The sequence below is a fragment of the Etheostoma spectabile genome, unplaced genomic scaffold (genome assembly GCF_008692095.1).
Source record: "Etheostoma spectabile isolate EspeVRDwgs_2016 unplaced genomic scaffold, UIUC_Espe_1.0 scaffold00000651, whole genome shotgun sequence".
NCBI classification, from domain to species: domain Eukaryota; kingdom Metazoa; phylum Chordata; class Actinopteri; order Perciformes; family Percidae; genus Etheostoma; species Etheostoma spectabile.
In genome coordinates, this window is record NW_022602626.1 from 22501 (window position 1) to 32237 (window position 9737).

The following is a 9737-nucleotide window of genomic DNA, read 5'->3' on the forward strand; positions in this document are numbered from 1 at the left end:
ATGCGAGGCAGCCCGCGTGCAACAGCCCGGCAAAGGGAAACATCACGTGGTGACAAATCTCTACAACTGACGTCATCGTCCCCATCTCCAAGCAACCCCTCCATCAGCACTCACGTCACCGTGCGCCCGAGCCGCGCGGTTGCCCGGCAACCCGTGCCTTACGCTCGGGCCCGGCCCTGCACCCAGCTCGGAGCTCTGACGTGGGTGTGACGTTAATAAGGTGGGTATCAATTTGTTATGGTGGCGGTGAGAGGGAGGAGGAGCAGTAGGAGGAGGAGTCCCCCCCCTGTGAGTGCCGAAGCCCTCTGCTCTGCATTCCGGCGGAGCACACAGTAACACACCGGCCATCGCCGAGTCCCCGGGCCCAAAGACTTGGACAAACTCAAAGAGAAGACGGGAAGAAGAAGTGGCTCCGTGCGTTTATAGCCTACTACAGTTTTCCCTCTCTATTCTTGTTTCTTCGCTCTGGTTGTGGGATGGTTTATGTTTCGATTGGGAGCCTTCTAAACTGTGAGAAAGTGGTTTGTGTCTACTTATTAAGGTAAGACGAGACTCCTCTCTCCATTTGACTCACATTAGCCTACCTCGTACTCAAACGTTTCTATACATTTTCATTTAATTTTCTTACACAACCCAAAGCTACTTTCTCAACTCTTTTTCTTTCTATTTAACAGTAAAAACTGTTTAAAGGATTAACATTGAGAAATGTACACTCTAAAACAGATGTTACTTACTACTTTCTTTTAACACTTTCTCTCTCTGAACTCATTCGTTATAGGACGTATAATAATAATAATAATAATAATAATAATAATAAAAATAATAGGACTACAAGAACGTTTTCACACGTGCCATAGTCATAGGCCTATATAAAGCCTCATATTTACTGTACATACACTTGTTTTAAGTTGATTAGGACAAAAATGCCTGCCTAATGTAATATTAAAATGTATCAGTTAATATGCATTAAAATAAAAGCAGTGAAACAGCTGTCTTTGTCTCTGCAGGTACTAGCCTTAAAATATCGCAACGCTGTATCTCCAGACCTTTAATGCACCATGGTGATCATGGCGGAGAACAGCCCTGTTCAGTCCAGCCCTGCCCAGGGAAGGCCTCTGCAGGTCGGCTTCTACGAGATCATCCGCACTCTGGGGAAGGGAAACTTTGCAGTGGTGAAACTGGCCAGACATAAAGTTACCAAAACACAGGTCAGCAGCTCTCCTCCAAATTGTGTGACTAAATTAGTTTTTAAAGATAGACAGACATAGACATCTTTTCACATTTAAATTTCTTCAATTTTCATTTTTGTTTTTCAGGTGGCTATTAAGATCATTGACAAAACCAGACTGAACCCCTCTAACCTGGAGAAGATTTACAGAGAAGTGCAGATTATGAAGCTGCTAAACCACCCTCACATCATCAAACTCTACCAGGTGTGTATTGTCTCTCCTTTCTCTGTAGTGTTGTTTCATGCAGGTGTTTGTGTGTGTGCAGAAGGATGTGTGTGGGCAGTGTGTTAATCAACCTGTCTTATCCTCAACGGTGAAGCCTGGTTCTGTGACTGTTCCATGTGCATTAATCTCAGAGTAAAAAATGCAAAGGTGCGGAAAGCTCTGCAAAATGGGGACACCTGTATTTCTCTCAGTAGCAATGTTGTTGAGCAGAGCATTGTGCCTTGCTACTGTTGATATGTGGATGCAGTGATGCCATTATGTCTGGCAAAAATAAAGGGCATTTGTTATCTAAGTGGTTTGTACCAGCTCGTGGTGCGCTGCTGACTCTCAGAGCACATTGAATCGTAAGTACAGCACAATAGCATTAGTGCAATCCATTTTGACCTCCCCCTTTGTTTCTGCATGTGTGTGTGTTAGAAAGAGAGAGAGAGGGAGGGAGAGGAGGAGGAGGAAGAGAGAGAGAGAGAGAGAGAGAGAGAGAGAATAAGCATGGGTGCCAGTCAGTGCTGGGAACAATGCAAGATGTTTTCCGTTAGTGTAGAAGTGATTGCAAAGACTTGTCAAAGAACAGTCAGGAGACGGCTGGTTAAAGGTCCACGGGTCTGAACGTTAATACCAATTAGCATTTCTTAACGCCAAGTACTACAGTATGTGTTTGCACGTCATGTGAAGGCACCACACAAAGCTGCTAATAGACTTAGTGAAAAGAAATCACGTTTATCTTCACAGCTGGCCTTGCGAGTGTTGTGGCACATGTCTGGCAAGAAACACACACACCCACGCAAACAAACAAACACACATACTGTGAAATCATCTCTCAATCAAAATAAGAGAATGACGTTTTCCTTGGAAACTCCAACAGTATTTCCCATGATGTAGAACCGAAACATTTAGTTGATTAAATTATTAATCTATGAACAGTACAATTGATCAATTATTAAATAAATAACTATTTTTTTTCATGTAAAACACCAAACAAATTCCCTTCAGCTTCTCAGTTGTGAAAGTTGTGGGTTTTCTGGTCTCATGGGATAGTGAACTAAATATCATTGTCCCATTAGGACCGTAATTAAGACAAAACAAGGGATTTAAAAACATTACTCAGGGCTTAAGGTAATTATTATAGACCCACATACATACACTTTTTGGACATTTTATAGACCAAATGAAAAATTGCCAATGAAAAAAATATGTATGGATATCACTGTCATTTCTTACGAGATTCACAGCCTTGTTTGTACAAACAGCTGCAGGAGTTTAGTGATAATAATAACAATAATGTTAAATAGTAACAAATGTTTGTCCCACTTAGTCAAATGTCAAACATGTGTGTTTAAGAAGAATAAGGTTCATGCATTGTGATAGCTTTTGGTTTCATCTTGTTCAGTTAGACATTAACTGTCTAACAAAATAGGGATAATGATGTACTGATAAAGAGAAATGGGATAAGATTGGTTTATTACCACCCAGCCCCTGAGCTCTAAACTCTAACATGGGTGACCTCTGTCTGCATCCTGCATGTGATGCATCCTTTCTTCCTGCGCCCTTGGGTGGTTTGAGGTGATGCTAGTCAGATGGTTGGTACACGGTGATGGTAGGAGGCGGTCTGAGACCTCTGGCCTTATAAATCAGCTGCTGCTTTCATTCTCTTATCGGTCTCATGAGAGTAAAATGTTATTTTTCCTCTCTAGTCAAGGATCATTGAAGACTCTGCCTTTCTCTTAGGCTCAGCCTCTCTTTATTCAGTATCAATCACACACTCCTCTTATCCTCTCTTAACCTCGCACTCACACCGGTGGGGCAGTCAGTACAAACTGTGCTGATCTGAAACACACATAAATGCATTTTATATTATAATGGAGATCCCAAAGTTTCCAACGATATCAAATATATCAGGCTGAATTTTGAAAAATGTGTATAAAATGCTGCACAATACATCTACAATATTTCTGCGTGATTGAGAGGTGTAGACATTACAAAAATTGGGGTTTTGGATTTGAATATTTCACTCAGTGTAAATTTCATTCAGCTTCTACAACCTTAAAGCTACTTAATGGCAAATAAAATGGAAAATATGGACGTTAAGTGGTTAATCTTCCTTCTGGGTTGGTTTGAGGGTCCTTGTTGTGCCGTGCCTGTTCTTCAGAGCTGTGACGTCAACTCCACCTCAAGGTGACAGAGCCCCAGAGAGCTGCCCTATCTCACAGATAAAGACTACTCTCCGCTTCGAGGCGTCTGTGTATTGAATCATTCTTCTCAGGTTTTCTAAAGGGACTGGTGGCTGAAAGATTGTTAAGCTCCACCATTCAGTGGAATTTAGTGACATTTAATCAAAGTTGGCCAGCAGCATTTCTAAGACATGGCTTTGTTATCTGAGCAAAATTGCTTTGTTGTGCAACCTTTGCTAAACTCTCCTGGGAAATGGAAGCTCCAGGAAAGAATTAGCAATGTGCGTTTTTCCGGCATACATGGTGCAATGATTGCACTTATGGTGTTTTTGACACACTAGATGAGACACATGTGAACAGCCTGTGTGACTATCTCTGTTTACTAGAAATTAAGAGATTAGGGAGCTTGAAATTCAACACTAGTATCCGTTGCAAACTTGTGTCCGCCTCAGGGGAACTTTCCAACCATTTGACAGTAGTTTGTCTGTGTTTGAATGATATGCATTTCCCTTCTGGGTTTGTGGTACAAATGGGTTTTAAAACATGATATAATTGCAGCTGAGGTATGCTACAAGGCATGTCATGGAAGCCAGGGTGTTGGTGTTTTGAAGTATATGGAGAAAATCAGATAGAGATTTTTGTGGTTAGAAAATGTCTCAAGCCAAGAGATGCTTGGAGCGGGCTTGGAATGGGTTTTTTGTTCTTCGTCGTTATTAGCTGCCAATGACCCATTTGGTTTGTTTTTCTTCTTTTTATTTCTCTTAGGTCATGGAGACCAAAGACATGCTGTACATTGTGACAGAGTATGCAAAGAATGGAGAAATGTTTGGTAAGTTGAGCTAAAAAAGTTAAAGTGTTTTACTTAAAGTGTTTTACTTTTAAAAAGGAGGCGAAATCTGTTGATCGTGACACATCAAACATTTCTGTCTCAAATATGGTCTAACTAAATATCCACTCTCCCCCCAGACCACCTGACCTCAAATGGCCGTATGAGTGAAGATGAGGCACGAAAGAAGTTTTGGCAGATTCTGACAGCTGTGGACTACTGCCACCAACACCACATCGTTCACCGTGACCTAAAAACCGAGAATCTGTTGCTGGATGCCAATATGAACATCAAACTGGCTGGGTCTGCCATATGCTGTTTACTGATACCATGGTAACTGGTTTGCTGGCAGGAAGTGTACAATGCAAGAAAAAGTGTTATGCGTTTTTATTAGAAATTAATGGTTTGAATCTCTTTGTACTTCCATGCTGTTTTTTAATTCTGTTCATTTTTGCCTAAAGAGAGTTGTTCAGCTTTCCTAAACCATTCTCAATCAAATGATTGTTGTTGAAAGACTAGTCTTTTGTTTGAGAGTTAATTCTTGAAATGATTTGGTCTAAGAATATCTCATGAACATCATGAATATGAATTACATGAGACTTTAAACACATCTGCCTTCAAGCGCCCTGTGCTCCTCATGCTGGAATGTAGAGAAAACAAACAAGTTTTAATAACAAAACCGTTGTGTATCTCTTCCTGTGTCTTACAGACTTTGGATTTGGAAACTTTTACAATGCAGGGGAGCCTCTGTCCACATGGTGTGGCAGCCCGCCTTATGCTGCCCCGGAAGTGTTTGAAGGGAAAGCGTATGAAGGGCCTCAGCTGGACATCTGGGTAAGCTTTTAAAAGGGAAATATAGACCACATTATACTATCAAGCATTTGTTTCTTCTCATGCTAATATTCTCCTTTTTGCTATTTTATTCACAGAGCCTTGGTGTGGTGCTTTATGTACTTGTCTGTGGCTCTCTTCCATTTGATGGACCCAGCCTTCCTACCTCAGACAGAGAGTCACAGAAGGAAGATTCAGAATCCCTTTCTTTATGTCTCAAGGTATAATGGCAACAAAATCATAAAAATGAATGCTAATTACCAATTCTGTCCAAATCCAAAGTGCTCATAATCTAAGACTCATTCCTCGTTTTTGTCCTCTCTAGATTGTGAAAACCTGATCCGTAAGATGCTGGTGGTGGACCCAGCCAGGAGGATCAGCATGGCCCAGATCAAGCAGCATTGCTGGATGCTGGCAGACCCAAAGCTGCCCACCAGACCCTTAGCCATTCCCTGACAGAGTACAACTCCAACCTGGGGGACTACAGTGAACCAGTGCTGGGCATCATGAACACACTGGGAATCGACCGCCAGAAGACTATCGAGGTGACTGAACACAAAATAGTTTTGGTTTGGTGTTTAATGACTTTGTGAACAGTTTCATAAGACGTATGTCCCAGTTCTCGCTGCAAAGAGTTCATACTTAACAGGGGCAGCAAGACTGAAAACATAGTTATACCTGGCTTTAATACAAAGAGGATAGAGCAACAGAGCTAAAGAAAAATTGTAAAGAGAGGAGGAGATGGTGAACAAAGCGGCAACACCACTAATCTACTATCTGTCCTTTTCCTCAGTCTCTGCAGAGCAGCAGCTACAACCACTTCTCTGCTATCTACTACCTGCTGCTGGAGAGAGTGAGAGAGCATCGCACCCAGCAACTGAGCCGCCAGTGTGGGACCTGGAGCCAAAGACCCAGAAGTACCTCCGACTCCACCGGCCCAGAGGTGAGCACTCCAGCTGGGTGTATTAAGCTTAAAGTTGTAGCTAGTCCTGATTTTTAATGGTTAAAGTCTAAAATGCTACTTGCTTTCTGTTTTCCTTCTAGGTGATCATGGACTCCACCAACAGTTTTAGAACTACAACTTTTTCATTGCCAGCCAAAAGTACTCCTCCAGTGTACCCAGAGATGGAGTATGACCAAGGTGGATTATTCCAGGTATATGATTATACAACTATATACTATAGAATATATATATATATATATATATATATATATATATATATATATATATATATATATATATATATATATATAAGTATATGATTTACAGCATTCAGCAGCTCAGAGGTTAAGATACTTCACCCTGCACCCTTGTATATTGATAGACCAAAGGCAACTCAGCATCTCTGCCATTAACAAGTGACTAACAGTCCAACTCTTTCTGTTTTAGCGTGTTGTGTTTCCAGTGGAAGCCAGCCTTAACAGACTACTCTGGAACCGCTCCATTTCACCCCACCACCTGCTGGAGACGAGCATTAGCGAAGAAGTACGACCCAGAGACCTGGAGGAAGAGAGCAACACAAACTCTCCGGCCTCTGTTCCCTCACACCACCACGTCCCGCAGACACACTCTGGCTGAGGTGTCAGCCCGTTTCCACCAGTGCAACCCTCCATGTTAGTATGTTATACTAGTGTACAGCAATAGGATAAGTCAATCCACATATGACATATCAAAGTCTAATTCTTACCTGTTTTGTTTTTGTAGGTATTGTTGTCAGTCCCTCAGATGGTGCCTCCTCTGACAGCTGTCTGAAGTCCTCATCCAGTCCAGCACCCACCCTGCAGGCTGCTATAGGTGAAATGTCAACACTTCTAGCCTCTGAAAGTGGAACTCTGCTGCCTGCTGGAGCTCCCCAGACCTTCTCCTCCCATCTCCAGCCCCAGGCTCAGGGCAGCCTGCCTTCTGCTAGCTTCCAGGAGGGTCGCAGAGCCTCGGACACCTCCCTCACACAAGGTACAGGAGCACAATCATTCAAATGTCATTTATCCAATCTAAATTCTTTTTTAATTATGTGTCACATTAGCAGATCAAAAGAGTGTTGTGTAACACTTTCCCATGTCTTTCCACAGGCCTCAAAGCTTTCCGCCAGCAGCTGAGAAAAAGCACACGGACTAAAGGGCTTCTGGGATTAAATAAGATCAAGGGTCTGACGAGACAGGTTGTTGTCCCACCCTCTTGTAACCGCGGCAGCCGAGGGTCACTGGGTCCAGCTCTCTCTGAGCACCGCATGCTGGAGGAGGTGCTGCACCAGCAAAGGTGAGACACATGAAAATGATTCAATATAGCACAATGTTGTCTTGAGTTTGTCTGAGGGGGTGCCCACGGTGTCATACTTTGAAAACTCTCATGTAAATAGAGAGTCTGATCTTCTGTCTGTTTTCCAGAATGCTAAAGTTCCAGCACCAACCCAAGCTTCAGTCCAAGCCGCTCAGACAGGACCTGCCCACAATCCCCTGATTTTTCTGGGCCGGCCGCAGTCACCCTCTCCTCCGCCTACTACAGTGTTTGCTTCCTCCTCCATGTTTGACACTCCTGCTCCCTCCACCCTACCTCCTCAGCAAGCTTCAGTTGGCACAGCACGGCCCCTGGAAACAAACTATCGAGACTCCTCCTTTGGCTGTTCCATATCCTCCTCATGCTGCAACTCTACTTCTCTGTCCCCTGTGCCTCCGCTGCTTACCTTCTCGAGGCTCGTCTGCACATTAGCCCACATACCCACCCTCACCCCTACATCGGCTTCCAACAGCACCCCAGTTTGCGAAATAAAGGCACCCTCCCCACCACATCCCAACCAGTGGTGTAGAGCCTGACATGCAGGAGTTGGGTGTGGCTGCACAGCAGCAGCTCAGTAGCTGTGTGATAGTGAAGTAAACATCAGCTACCTAGAGAAGTGATTGTTCTCTTGTTGGAAAAAAAGTTTCTTTTCATGAACATGATTTTGAGCCAAGAAGAAAAGAGAGCAGAAGTGAGGAGAAAGAACAAAAAACAAATGCAAGCGTCAAATGTTCACTTGTTTAACAACATGGGTACGCTTGTAAGAATGTGTCCCACACATGTATGCTTTTGATATCATATAAGCTAAAGACTAAGCAATAACCAAACTCTGGACATGGCGATAAACTCGTATCAGACAGCCAGAGAAGCAATAATAGACTGAAAGACTTTCACTCAGCTCCCTGATGGACTCACTTTCACTAAAATGAGAGCTGATGCAAGCCGAAACAGTATGTCTCAAATATTTAATGGAGTTAAAATTATCTAATACAAAAGGCTCCCTCTTACTCCTCTTTTTTTTTTTTTTACTTTTGTGTAATTTCCTATTCTCAATGTTTTCCACTTGACTGGACAGAAGACCAAATGTCTTTTTTTTCATTTTCCCACTTTGTTTGCCTTTCTAAAGAGACATCTCTCTGTACAGCGGAATGAGCATGCAGTATAGTGCCCTAAGCTTCACTAAGGAGTTGATTTGTATTGAAACTGTGATTATTAATTATTTCTTTGGCAAGATTATAGTTACGCAAATGCTGCTTTTACCTCGAGGCACAAAAAGACTGCTACATCCCCTTCAGCCAAAACTGAAGGAAGGTGGAGCCTCACTGATTGAGACGCCACCTTTTTAAGCTCCTTCTTGTTAAATGCTTTTACTACCTCCACAGGAACACAAATTTGTAAACCTATAAAATGTCCCCTGACAAAGTGTTGTCAATCCCAGAATATCAGAGGAATGATTATTTCCATATGGGCAGAACAAAGACTGTGGGGACTGTGCAATATTTCACATTGAAATACAATTAAGGATGTGGCTCTACATAGGATGGTCAAACTGTACATTTGTCTGAGGTTTTTGGGTTATTACCTTTAGATTGTCTGTTTGCTGTGCTAGCTAGCTGACTAGAACAGGTACTAGTTATGTAACATAACATAATACCGTGGAAAAGAGGACAGACTTGAGACATTTCAAAGTGCTGTACCTTGACACAGCATGCTTGTAGTTCTTTAACGGAAAGTAAGAGTTTAGATTTACCAAAGAGTGAACAGCACAGAGACGGGGGATCTATCCTAGAACCACTACTGACTTTTCACTTTGAATGCTGTCTCAAAATGTAGCATGGTGGTTAGTAGAATATTTCACATGATCTCCTTAGCTTTTTTTCTGGGAGAAAACTCCGGCTGTCACCAAATCCTGATGCTACATGTGTTGTAATATCTCTAGCTTTTACTGTCAGGACCATGGTGTTACACATTTTTGTACTTTTCTAGAAGAAAAAAGAAAAAAAAGAAAAGAAAATAAGAACCTAGCAATACCATGTGTTGCTAGAAATTAATCTTTCTTCAGTTGTCCATAAGTAGCAATAAGTAGAACTGATCTGCAACAAGCTGATTTTTTTGTGCCGTGAAGTTCAGAGGACGTATTCAAAATCTGCAAGAGAAATGTAATGTAAGCTTAGTTAGCTCTC

General features: G+C 42.3%; 1 pseudogene; it reads left to right on the forward strand.

Moving 5' to 3' along the window:
• Positions 1-238: 238 nt before the first annotated feature.
• On the forward strand, positions 239-8151 carry LOC116674532 (serine/threonine-protein kinase SIK2-like; annotated as a pseudogene).
• Positions 8152-9737: the final 1586 nt, after the last annotated feature.